This window comes from Strix uralensis, chromosome Z, assembly GCF_047716275.1.
Source record: "Strix uralensis isolate ZFMK-TIS-50842 chromosome Z, bStrUra1, whole genome shotgun sequence".
In the NCBI taxonomy this organism is placed as follows: Eukaryota; Metazoa; Chordata; class Aves; order Strigiformes; family Strigidae; genus Strix; species Strix uralensis.
The window spans coordinates 49,728,191-49,741,935 of NC_134012.1; the positions used below are offsets into that span (position 1 = coordinate 49,728,191).

General features: G+C 43.7%; 1 long non-coding RNA gene across 1 annotated transcript; it reads left to right on the top strand.

The window, feature by feature from the left end:
• The first annotated feature begins 2,510 nt into the window (after positions 1 to 2,510).
• LOC141937740 (uncharacterized) lies at positions 2,511 to 13,147 on the top strand. The gene is made up of 3 exons (XR_012627051.1): positions 2,511 to 2,616; positions 12,650 to 12,732; positions 12,886 to 13,147. It is a non-coding gene; the product is annotated as an uncharacterized LOC141937740 (long non-coding RNA).
• Positions 13,148 to 13,745: the final 598 nt, after the last annotated feature.

A 13,745-nucleotide genomic window follows, 5' to 3' on the forward strand; every position in this document is an offset into this window, starting at 1 on the left:
TTTGGTAGCTGAGAATTGGAAGTCTCTGCAGTGAAGGGGTCAGCTCCCTAGCGGATGCAGCTCACTTTGTTTCACTGATGTTGACTTGCACAAATTGACAAACTAGCCCCTCACACCATTCACCACGTTATTTCTCCAGCGTTGCTTCAGCACCACCTTTTGCCCTTTTCTTTCAGTTCTGCACCTTAGCTCTCCCTCCTGTCTCTGCACACAAATGAAAGGAGAGCAGAGTAAGTGCTCTCCTGGAATATGACCTTCATTATCATAAAAAAAAAAAAATAATTCACAAACATCACAGAGAATTTGACTCTTGATAAAAGAGTTAATCTTCCCAATGAAAATTCTGTCCGGTTTTATTTTAAATGCTCTTGAGTAACCCACAAGGTGTTGAGCAGAAGAAAGAATACGGAAACAGTTCTTTCCAAGTCCTGAAAACTAGGTGTCTACATGGCTGGTCATGGCTTTGCAGTTCATCCTACACCATCTAAACCAGCCTTGCAGGAGCTCAGCTGGTTATTGGTCACGTTTGGGAAGGTACCTCCTTGGGAGGTAGTGGGTCAGATCTTGGTTGCTTTGACCTGGTATGTAGGCAGGAGGACACATCACCCTGCTGGTGTCAAGGCTAGGCTGTACTGTGGAGGTGCAATCTGTTCCACCTAATGCCAGAGCAAAAAACCATCAGCTTTGGAAGCTGTAAATTGCTTCCAAGCCAGAAATGGGCAGGAAGATCGCTCTCCCTCCCCATGAAGTTCTCAAAGCCCTCCTTGAAGCCTCTGAGCAGAGGAGCACCCCACAGAGGCTGTGGGAGAGCAGCTCCTCTGGGTGCCTCAAGCAGGGCTCACCCCATCATAGAGAGAGGACAAAGCAGAAGTGAGAGGAAATTATTTCTCTTTCTCCCTCCCCACCAATCTAAGTGTGCCAGAGCATCACAGGGAGGCTGGTGGCATCAGACTGTCATTGGCCCTGTCAGGCACAGCTGCCACAGAGCTTGACACAGGGTTGGGAGCAGGGGCCAATTTGGCTTGACCTGCTGTACTTTTCAGCACTGGTGCCAGCAGTAGCTATGCTGGTTTCTAGTTTGGGGATTTGGAAATAATTTCCCCTAGGTGAGGAGTCTGGCAAAAAAAGCTCTAATGGTTTTTGTGAGGGGTTTTAGGCCTTTAAATGATGGGCATCTGCACTTTGAGTGTCAGGTGCACAAAGAGCTGGAGAGGATCTGATCTAAGACCATGTAAATCAGAGGGCTGATTAAGCAAGTTGGTTTACCACAGTGGCATATGTCTCCATGAGAAAAAAAGACTCTGGCTTCAAATCAGTATCCCTGGCTGTCCCTGAGGGTGAAGAGAAAGCATGGATTTCATCACCACGACAAAATTTTCAGCAATTAGAGCTATAGGCATGTCTTGCAGCTGGTGGTGGAGTAAAACTGCCAGAGATCTGGATGTTTCCATCCTCTGGGTAACAATGGTAGATAAAGATATAACTTCATAATTGACCAGGCAGGGATTTATGTGCTCACTGGGCTTTGTTCATGATGTTTCTTTGCACAGCACAAAATTATCATCTGTCATCTGCTTGCTTTTTCCCTTGTTATGCGTGAAGAACCTGTCTATACCATGCAAATACCCTTCACTGAAAAGCAGCAAACAGAACAGTACCATTTCTGCAGCCAGGGAACATACACAGAGCCTGCAGCATCTACATGGACTGAGTCGGTGATCTGACACGGCTATGTGATGAGAAAGACGTCATCAGACCTCCCTTCCCAGAACTTCATTTCTTCTTCTCTTGTGTGAAAGCCCCTAATTAAAATCTGGCTGCTGTGGTGTCTGATATTCATTAAATAGCTCTCTCCCTTCTGTGTTAGCTCTGATACAAGACTACTGAATGGTGTTGGTGGAACCATGCTACTAGAAGTGCTTTGTTTGGGATATTCCCTGACAGATCAGAAAAATTAAAAGACCCTTGGTAGCATAAGTGCAGAATCAAGGTTTGGGATATCAGGTGAGCTTCTATTCATGTATCTCATGGCACTTTTTTAGGTTGGTGGTTCTAGAGTCTGCTTTGGATATTAAAAATAGCTGTGCTGCTGGAAAAATTCAGCCTTTGGGAAGTAATTTTATAAAATATTAGAGTACAGCTCTCCTCTGAAAAATAACCTTGGAAGAATTGTGTTGTAAGAGTCCATATTTATTGTGTTTCATAATTACTTGGGATCTGTATGTGAAGCTGTGACTTCTCATTGTCCTGCACTGTCCCTGGTAAAGAAAATGTCGTGAAGGCTGATGAAATAGGGAAAACAGTCCACCTTTTTCTCTCTCTCTCTCAATGGTGTTGGTTTTAATGCAACTAACAAGCAGAAGGTAGTAAGAATCTATTTCAGTTACCTGAAGTCAACAGATGTGACAATTCACAAAGTGAGCAGGGTGGCTATGTGAGAAGGTTCTGTGTTTGCAGTCAGTTTTCAGTGCAGAACTTCACTGTAATTTCTCACCCCCAGGAACAAGTGACTGTTTGGAGGAAAGGTGTGCATTTTCTCCCCGCAGGAGCAACAGCTGTCCAAACACAGGCAGATTACTTCCAAGGACCTGACTGCTAGTCTCTGGTGGTTTTTAGGTAAGGACCATTCACCACTTGCTAACCCTCCCAAACTGGAGCTCAATCCCTAAGCATGTCTGGGCGGTCTGAGCTGGGCAGACATTGTCTCTGGTATAAGCATTCCCTGAAGCTGTAAGTCAGATGTCACCAGAATACTGCAAACATCTTCCCCCTCATGACCCAACCTGATCTGGAGGAAGACCTTGCATCTTCCTTGCATACTTTTTCTCAAATATGAATTTGCTTGCATGGCAGATCTCAGTTGTTCAGAGGGAAAATTCAGGACCATCCTTATGAATTCAGGGCAGCCCAAAAGAGTGGAAGGGGTCTGTCTTTGGGCAGAGCAGCTGTGATTGACCTCAGTCACAAGTTGAAACAAAGCTGGACTCATTCCCTTAGTCTAAATTCTATGGCCACACTGACAGGTCCCACCTGGACAGTGCACCCACTGAAGAGCATAGGTTGCTGTTAAAAGTATTGCTGCAACTTCTGTGATGCACAGGGTGGATGTTTTATTGCTATGTTTTGCACTGTGTGTTCTGTTAAAGCAATCAGCTCTTCTCACCAGTTGCTGCCATCTCTTCACTTTGCTCTGCTCTGGTAATGCTTCAGCTCCTTGCAGCAGTCCCTCTCCCTTAGGCAACCCCCATGATGAATCAAACTGCTCAAGATAGAAGTTAGGTGATACAAGAAAGTCATTAGCCCTGTCAGGCGAAAACTAGCCAGCACAGGCTGTTTGCACCTACCCTGTGCCTTGCTGCTGGTGAGTGTCCTACCAGGCTGACCACCCTCTGAGGCCTGGCAGCGCACACTTGCCCGCTGTGCAGCAGGAGTGTGCACACCACTTATGCACCAGCCCAATTAGAAGAAACCTCAGTGCAATTCAGGAAGAGTTGCACTGGTGTTAGGGAGCTCTTTCTCCTAGATGGCCACATCTGAATATGGCTCAAAAGGGTCAGAAGAGATGGGTGAGCAGTGCCTCCAAAGGGCTCATGACGTACAGGTGGACGTGGAGATGCAACGCCAGCATGGCGTTAGCTCTGGCTGTCCTCTGACCCACTGACATTGACCAGCAGCACCTAGCTCAGTCCTCAGGGACCAGAACCCAGCCTGGGCAGCAGCAATATGGGCTCCTTACCCTCTCTCACAACTCGGGTCTCATTTCCCCTGCTAACATCTATTCTGCAAAAGCTGGCATAATTTGGGGGGGCTGGCACAAACATACCATTATTTCCATAGTGCCGTGAGATGCCCCAGGAAAAAGGAAATCACAGGCTTGGTGCCCTTTGAAAAATTTCCAAATTAGGCTGCAAAGCAGGATTGGGCAGGGCTACTGGTAATGATAACTGAAAAAAAAGGCATTCTGCTTTCCTGCATGTGTAGCTCGAAGTGCTGCCTCTTGGAAAGTAATTATATTTTTATAGGTGTTTTTACTATTCCTCAGGAAAAAAAGATTAAAACTCCTTAAAAATATGTTTTGTGTACTAATCTGGCAGTGTGGCTTTCCTGAAAAGAGGCAGACAGCTCCAACTCCTTTTCAGCAATGAATTGTAAAACATTTTTTTTCTTTTTCCCCCTGGTAAAGAAGCAAAATGGTTTTAAAGCACACAAAAAATAAGCCAGTCCCTGGAATTAGTTATTGGTATTGGTTTTTGGTATTGGTCTTGATTGTGTATTTTATTAGGCCTAATTCATACCATTAGGTAATTTTAACTGTCTTTTTGACATTGTTAAAGATGCTAAGGTTTAGTAAGTGATTCTTTCAATTAACTATTACATGCAAAGGCTTCTGACAAAACTTAATTGTAATTTTCCTGGCAGTTTATTTGAGTCATCTCTATAGGGCTGAATATTACATCTGAATTGACCACTCTATATATTTGCTCTTATTATTCTTGATAGGTGCTATTACACCTCGATAATGAGCCTGGTGGGAAAGCCTGGCGAATATGAGATAAACAGGTCATATCTATATTGCCAAGATTGAAGCTGAGAAATAGCTCATTAGGCTTTTTCATCTTTGCTAAAATTGTTGCTTTATCCTGGACAATAATTGGTACTCTTCTCAAAAACAATGAACTCAATGTGTTATGTCTTAGTGAAGAAATAAAGTACAGGGTGTGTTTGAGAGGAGAACTACCAAAAACTGAAGCATTCTTCATCTTGAAAGAAAAGCAAAAGGCTGAGCTATTTAAAGTACTATACTGACTATGCTCCATTGCTGCTTCATTCATAAATATCTAGATTCAACATGTTTTTCAAACAAAAAATCTTTACGTGCGTGAGATCTCATTGGACTAGCAGCCAAATTAGCTTCAGAGTTCTCAGACCAAAAATAAATACCTTTTGAAAGGAAGCTGAGGCAAATGTGCCACTTATTACTATTGAGCAGCTTGACACCACTTCAGTCCAAATTTCAAGCCGACTATCCACTCAGCAGGAGATATATTCATTTTAAATTAAACATGCCAGGAATCTGACTTCAGAGAGAACAAGGCGAGTTCATTGTTTCCACACTGGAAACCTCTACGTCTGCATCAGTGAATTTTGGCTCCCTGTTTTTCCTACTAAAATTAATTGCTATCCACACTAAACTAGAGCAATTAGGGCCTGAAAGCTCCTGCATGGTGGTTCTTGGTGAGGGAACTGCAGAGTGGGATAGGGCAGAGAAATAGCAACAAACCAGCCTTTATGAGAGATGGAAAGATAACAGGAATGCAAGAGAGTTTAGGAATATGAGGTCTGGTGTTTTAGTGAACTGACTATTGGGCTAGGATACAAACCAGTTTACTATGTCTGAAAACCTGTGATTATGCTGTGGGACGAGGGAGACAAGCCTTGCTTCAGTATGCTTCTTGCAGCTGCAATGGATGTTGTGATCGAAAAGTATCCACCAGGATGGTATCTGTGGTGTCCGTGTTTAAAACAGGATTAGGAACACCCATTTTAAGGGGTCTGCAAATCAACTGGAAAAATTGGCTTGGATCAGGAGTCTGGCTGACAAAGCTATGCTCTTAAAGCAATTGTAAAAACACAGATCATCTGCTTTTGAAATTGCAGCTGGAGAGCAAACGAGTGGGCCTATTTTCTGAGCCTTTTTTTACTCTAGTTGTGGTTCCATAACACAGGATATTTCTTATATTTTAAATTAAACCATTGGTTGTTGTTAATTAGAATTTGAGATATGTGAGAAAGAACTGTGAATGTATTAGTAAAAAATAAATTGATTCATACTACAGGGTAAGCTTTTATAAATGTGGAGCTATATTTAGCTTGTACACAGATTTCAGGATAGTATCAAGGTCAACATCGTTTGAAAACATCCAAATAAATCTGGAGCAGGAATTACTAGGTGAAGCGCTATTCCCAGGGTATTTGGAGGATCACACTAGATGATAAGAACAGTCTCTTCTAGCCTTAAAATGCACATTTCTCTGTAGTTTTCCTTCCTTTGCAGAGAGCCCTGCAGCCCCAGAGGACAGGCTGGGTCCTGGGCAAGGCTGTGTTGTGCAGAGCAGCTCCACTCCTCCCACTGCCATGATGGCAGGTCTGCAGCAGGCGCATGGGGAGCATTGCCCTGCAGACGCAGTCCTGACCCTCACCCAGGGCCAGGGGCTTCCTTTGTCCTGTCAGCACGCTGCAAGGGATGCAGGCGAGAGGAAATCATGAGCCTGGTGGAGCCAGCTCACAATACCCCAGCGCACTAGGTCCCTAGTCTGAGGTTCCAGCTGTACTGGTACCCTCCACTTTTGCCTTAACTGCATTCTGTAAGCCTAATATCCCTGGAGCACCAAAGGGCTGGACATGCCCCTTGGGTGGTACGAATTGATAACATTTTCTTTCACTGGACATATGCTGGGCAGTGAGGTGGGAGCAGCTGCGAATGCCACCTGGACAGGCCTACAGCTCCTGTTGCAACCACACTCAGGGCAAACACCCCTATCAATATGCACTAACCTGTTTTCCCAGCACAATAGATAACTGTAATTGGGTTATTTTTGAATGAATAACCTCTTTGCTTGTCTAAATTGTTTGTCGGTGTGAGACCTCAGGTGGGCTCTGGTGGGGTGCCTGGATTCAAACATGGTCTGATGTGTGTCTTAATCTGGCTGTGTGCCTGCAGATGGATGTACTTGTGAGCGAAGCCTCCTGGTTGGGTGAACTGTCCTACCAAAGCTGGCAGATCACTCAGTTCCTTGGTTTAGTTTGGTTGCCTTTGGCAGGGTGGAGGTCTGAGAGGCTGCAGCTAGCGGTATAGCAATAGTAAGAAAATCTCAGAGGGCTACACATCTGTGAGCTCAGCATAGCTGATGCAATTACCAACACAAGTGAAATCTGGGACATTGAAACAAAGCCAGCTATTTCTCCCAGTTGTTGGCTGAGGCCTGTTTGTACAGGGAGAAGAATGGCAGCACCAAATGAGCAGGATTATTGAGGAAGAAAACATAGCAACAGCACAGCCTCGTCACTTAGTAACAAGGTAGAATTCTGATGAGGAAGGAGTGAACATATATAAATAAAATATTCAGGAATATACATATTCATTAAAATGATACCCAGAAAACAGAGAGGAGAAAGGCAATAGCTAAGCGTCTAAAAATGTTCTTTAATGAAAAAGAATTTTAAATATCTGTCTCCACTGTTCAGAGCTGTGTGATGGTATTATCTTCCCACATGAAGCTATGCTATTTCAGGCTCTCCTGGGTTCCTCCCCCCATCCCCTTGCCTAGAGTACCAGTGAAGTCTGACAGATGAAGTTGCAAGGGTTACTTTACGTTCCCAGACATGGGTTGCCAGTTTATTATACTAACCACGTCTATGTGAATAATGTTCCTTATGTGTCATCATGCCCAGTGCTGATGAATACACATCTAAACAGCATCCCAATTAATTTGACTGCTACAGTCTTTTGCCCCAGGACCAAGAGCATGTTCCTCATCATTATGATTGCTTTCTGTACCTCTTGGACCACGAGAAGAGGAAGAGAAGACAGAGGAACTACACTAGTTAGTGAATAAAACTCTTCCTGTCCTTTCCACACCTGTACACTTAAATTTATTCCAAAGATGTCAGCTTTAATTTAGGAAAAAAAAACAAAATCAAAACCTCAATAATCTGAAATTCAAATCACTTTCACGGAAGAAAGAGTGAAAGCTTGAAAGCAGTTGCAAAACAAGATTTTACGTTATTACATGTTGTTCTCCTACCTTGGATATTTAATCAAATGCCCAAGTCTGTTCCCACATAAAGTGAAAGATTAATCATTGCACTTATAAATCATTCTCCTCATCTCCCTCTCATTTGCACTGAAGCTGCTTTCTTCTATTTCAGTGCTCTAGAAGCTGCTGTCCCTTATCTCCAGGTTCTCTTTTTCTAAGGGCTTAAGTTGGGATTGTAAGTAAATGTTAGGCAGTCACCTTTATTGCTTATTTTATGTATGACAAACTGATCATAGGGATGAGCTTTTCTCTTCAATCCACTGTTTTTAATAAATATTTTACCTTCCACTACTGAAACACTCGTTATGAATTTTCATGAGCAACTTCACATAAATCTTCTTAACACCTCTTCACATAAACAGGGGCTTCAAAAGCACTATGCCTGGCTAGGCAAGGGTCATCTTGTATTTGGTTTCTCTTTCTCCTGTTGCATACTTTCAGGGATTGAATGGAACATTTAACACAAAGAAAGGTGCTGTTCCAGGCTCCATTCATCTCTGTCAATAGCAAACATTTGAAGTGACTGGCAGCTACATAGTGTGCTTGTGGGCTGGTTATCAGTTAGTTTTGGTAGATCCCTAAGATAAAAATTGCTCCTGTTTGGGAAATACTCAAAAGAATTCACATTTGTGTTTGGATGTGTACCAAGATCACATTTGGTGTTTTCCATCTGAAATTTTCATAGTAAACTTAGCAGCATGTACTTGAAGTATAAGTGCATTTAAAATCTATCTTGATATATAAATATTAGCAGGATCAGTTTGGCTGTACAACACCAGTCCATAGTCCATAGAGATTATCAGGATCTGGTGGAGCCAGTAAATGATCCCATGTGAAAAGATCTGTTGGCGAACAGCAAGGGCATTGCAGAAAACCTGAGCAAATTCTTTGCGTTGGCATTCACTATGATGAAGACACCGTGACTGGGGAGGGAGTCTGAGGAACCACCTCAAATGAAGGTGTTGGGAAAAGGCATGTTAGAACAAATTGATAAACTAAACATTAACAAATTCTCAGCACCAGATGGTGTTTACCCAGGAGTCCTGAAAAAACACACACCACAAATAAGAAATTTCTGAATTACTGTGTGTAATCTGGTGCTACAGTCAGCTCTGGGTGTAGAGGGATGGAAGTGGAAATGCAATGCCAGGCTTTGAATGGGGCTGCAGAAGTGATCCTGGGAGCTAGAGGTCAGTCAAGGCTCTCATTTGTTTTGTAACGGTCACAGGTTTGACTGAAGGTTTGAGAAGAAACATTGGTGTTGAGAGGAAGATCAGGCCTGACAGCCACAAGAATTCTTGGAAGGATTTTATGAGCACACAGATTGTGCTTGGCTGGGCTATGTAGCTTTCAACACAGCCTTAGGGAAGAAAAAAGGGCTCCTAACAAATGACATTTATTATGGAACAGGAGAGATTACCCTCAGTGCTAACTCAGAAGAGGTTACATGTGGACTAAATCCCAGAAAAGAGAGGGTTGGAAGAAATGGTCACCTTGTACATCAGGAGGAGGTCCTACAGATAGCAGTCCTGGGCCTGATGTTCAGCATCTTCCTAAGTGGCCTGAAGAAGGTGGTACAAGCAAATAGTGACATTTACAGCCGATGAAATGTTATTCAGGATAACCAAATCTAGTGCTGACTCTAAAAAGATGCTGAAATAGCTCATTGCACTAAAATGAATTCTGTGTTGGGGCTGTCAGGGGAAAAGTGACTACATATACAAAATTATGATCTCTTAGCTCAGGAAAAAATGAAAGACAGCTTGAGTCATTGCTGAGAGTTTGCTAAAAGCATCCAAGTACTGCTCAGTGGGCAAGCTGGGTATCAGATTTGAAGCAGAGACAGGGAAGTGTTTTTTCACGCAGTGCAGAATGGCACTGTTGCTCTTGTGCACTGAGAATGCCAGAGTACCAGTGAGTGCAGGGAGGGGTAATTAAACCAAAGGAGGATGACTGCACAGGGCAAATCAAACCAGGCAGCGTGGCTATACCCTCCAGCACAGTCAGGTCCTAAACAGCAAGGGAGAGGTGCTTGCCCTGTTTCATATACCCCTCCAAAGCTGGCCCTGCCAGCCTCAGCTGGCTGTGGTTTGTGGGCTAAACAGAGCTTTGGAATGACATTTCTTAAGGCAATTCCAAAATACCAGGCTTCAGGGGTTTGAGATGTGTCATTATTACACCCAGGAGAATAGAAGCAAATTGGTGGTGGGTAGCAGGATATTTGTCACATCTTATGCCTGTAGCAGGGCAGCTATGGTTGAGGGAGCATGAGACATACCTAACCAACTCCTAGACAGAGGGGTTTTTTTTGCTGGCACTTGTTTTACATGCTGGGACTTGAACCTGAATGAGGTGCACTCCAGGGTGTCGTGTCTTATCTTCCTCCCTTCCCCATCTAAAAATAGCATTGCTTTTCTCCCTGGAGAAGTGAGACTTCGCTCTGCTGTCCTTGTATTACCACATGAAGACAAAGAAGACCAAAATGAACAATGAATGTAGCTGCTTTTTCCAATTATTCTGTATATGATTTATTGCCTTATTTTTGAGACATGAAGAATGCTGTTAATGAGTTGTAACAGCTTATTGTTTTTATCCTGGTGACTTTCTCTTTTTATCATGAGAGAGAACAGCGGATTTGCATCTATTTGACATTTGAAATGTTTTGCCTTTGGTTGATCTGCAGTTCTGTGCAGCATGACCCAGACTAAGAAAAGCCCATTTCAGTTCTTAGGACAGGTGCAAGATTAAGCATCAAGAATCTCGCTTCTAAAATGGCTTGTGATTGTTTTCTCCCCCACAAATGTCTGCATAGCTAGCAATTAACTGCATCTAGAGATCAAAAGCTAAATTGTCTCAGACAGAAATTGCTATATCAGAGCCTAGTGCTCCTTGTACTGCACTTTAAGCAATCAGGCACTTCCACTGATCTTTCTTTGCTGAAGGTGAAACAGCAGGCTGGGCTTGCTCTGCAGACAGACAATAGAAAGGAAAAGGACTGCATGGCAAGATGGGGGGAAAGAAGCATGGGTTTTATGGTGCTGGGATTGTAACACCACGAGAAAATGTTGCTGTTTCCTTTGTCGGGCTGGAAGAGGGAGAGGGGGCTCCTCGGTAAAAACTCAAGACTGTGGCCTTGGCACAGACACTGTAGATGCCCTCTACATGGCGGTGGAGGTAAACCCCGCACTGGCTCTCCTCTGGTACAGCGCGGTGCCTGGGGCTGGGCAACAACTTGCGAGACACACGGGCGTGGGGGAGGCGACAACTCTCTCCCCAGCTGGGGGCAAATGGGTCCCAGACGGGAGGGAGGGCCTGAGTGCGGCCCCTCCCTCACACTGCAGGCAACATGGGCTCAGGGAAGAAGAGGGCTCGGTGACTTTCTTGCTGTGATTTGGAGGGAAGCCCCTGATGCCTTTACCCTTAATTGCCTTAATTAGTCCATTACCCTCCTCTAGGGGAATTTTCTCCAGAAAGAGAAGACGTCATCCCTTTAAATGTTTGACTGGTAGACCAGAAACTCCACTGTCAGCTTTTTTTCTTTTTTTTTTTTTAAATATATTCTAAATTGAACTATCATATTGACAAATTAGCATCTAATCCTATTGCTCTAATTCAGTCATTTGCCTGTGCATTAGGATAAGAATGATTTGCATAACAGACTTCAGTCGTCTGTTTAGAAACAAAATATTTTGATATTTGCTTGTGCTAAGTGGGATCAAACTGCAAACAGGCTGGCAAGTAATCCCTGGGGATCTGCACTGACTCTGTCAATGCCCGGCAGCCGCTGCTGCTCCCCTTCCCTGCAGACTGCCTCACAGGGAGCTGGGGCCTGATGGTAAATGTCCCTCCTTGGGAAATTTGAAGAAAAAAGAGAAAAATGGCTTACTTGCCCAAGTCAGGAGTGGTTAGACTCCACTTGTCTGCATTTATTGCAGACTGCACCACTGATAATGATTGGTTTAGCAAGTCAGCCTTGGTGTTTTTGTTCCTCAGAGCAGAATAAGTCTGTAAATGAGGTAAACCTTTCATTGGACCGACAGGACTGACAGGCTTTTGCTTTCTTGGAAATGGTTGTCAAAGAGATCGCTGCACCAGATATTCCTGGCAAGAGTTGGAACTGTTTATTCCCTGTCCAATGACTGGAAGGCTTGGTGTGGGTCAGAGTTGCTGCAGATCCCCCATGAAGGCACAGAGCTGTGGATGCCCCCTCCCCATTGTCCCAACAATTATTCTCCAACAAGTTTCACTAAGCAGAAGGCTAAAGCACATCTCTCACCCTGCCTTCCCGGTACATCGCTTTGAAGTTCTGCAGATGTCATTCTTCCACTTCACCCACTTTTTCAGTTTCTTCTTCTAGGCATTTTTATTTTGTTTCGTAGCTGGGGTTTTTTTATATATATAGCATGGAGGACTCCATAGAAATTTTACATTAGTTTCCCGTGGCTGGTGGATAACATTTTCCTGACTGATTAAGTATCCAGATTCTTACAAAGGTAGAGCTGCCATATCACATGCCGTATATGACTTTGGGCACCTGCAAAAGTTGTAGCCCCTTGTGACAGATCAGTAACTTCAGATCAATAGGAAAATCACTGATTCTTCTCCCTTTTTGTTATACCTTTATTTGCCAGTGTCCAGATGCTTCTCAGGGAAGCATTTTCAGAGATCTGTCATTCCTCTAACACAAACTTGTATTATCAAAGTAGTTCTGCAGGTAGTACTATGAAAATACTGAAATGAAATGCAAATCTGGACATTAAAGACAGCTTGTTTAATAACTGATGGTAGACTTCTTCATGCTTTCCTTTTTGAAATTGTACTTACTTTCCTAGGAAAGAATATGGAGATGAGTGTTTCTACAAAGAGCCTGTTTTTACAACACTCCCTCGACTTTGGTACATCTTTTCCTGAGAAGGTCAGTGAGATCACACCATTTACAGATGTCCACACTGTGTGATGTTCTCCACTGTATTTTAATATATATCTTTTATTAGGATGTGTTCTATGTATTTAATTCAAATTAATACTCTGTGAGGGAAAAACCTCTGTGACTGTTTTAATTTTCCAGAAGCTGTCAATAGCCTGGGTTTCCTTCTTGGAAGAATGTATTTCAGTGTTTTCTCCGCTGCTATATTGTATGCAAACACTCCTTCCAAAGCTAAGTAAACTCAATTTTTAATTTTGAAGATAGTGCTGGGGTGTCTCTGTCCGCATGTCATCCCTTCCATGAATTCGCCCCGATGGTATTTTAGCATCTCCCTGGTACTACAAGGTGGAAGTAGTAGGAGCAGCTGACACAGCCCAGGGCCAGGCAGCCCTGGAGAAGGGAGACTGGCTCAGGGACTTGGGGACTTCCTGGTCCTCATGCTGTATGGGGGGTTCGGGGCTTCATCCTGCTGCTGGCTCCCTCTGTGCTCCAGTGTGGGGGGAGATGCAGAGAAGGTGATGGGTCCCTTCTGAAGCCCTGGGTCTTTCTGATGGATACTGTGGCATTTAATACCTCTGTCTCTCATTTAATACCTCTGGTGCTTTTAGCTGCAAGAACCACCATGCCCGGACAGTGGGGAAGCCATCTCTGCAGCAGGCTTTGGGTGTTCAACGCGCCAATCCCGCTTGTTGCACAACTGCTACCAATGGCATGTGTTAATACATCTCACTGTCCTGGGTGGGAAGCAGCCAGGTCTCCACCACATCCCAATCTCAGGCCTTTAGCTGTATTATGTAAATTAATCCCTGTGCATGGATCGTGTAATTTTTCTTCTGCACTAGAACCTATACAGAAACACAAAGTGGTCCCTCTGGCTTGTAAAGGGTTAATATTTTCAGTTTCAGGCCCTTTATTTTATTTTCATAGCCTTAGTCAATACCATAAAGCCCCCAAACCACTGGCAGTCTTTACCAAGATAACCGCACAATGAACCTATCTGC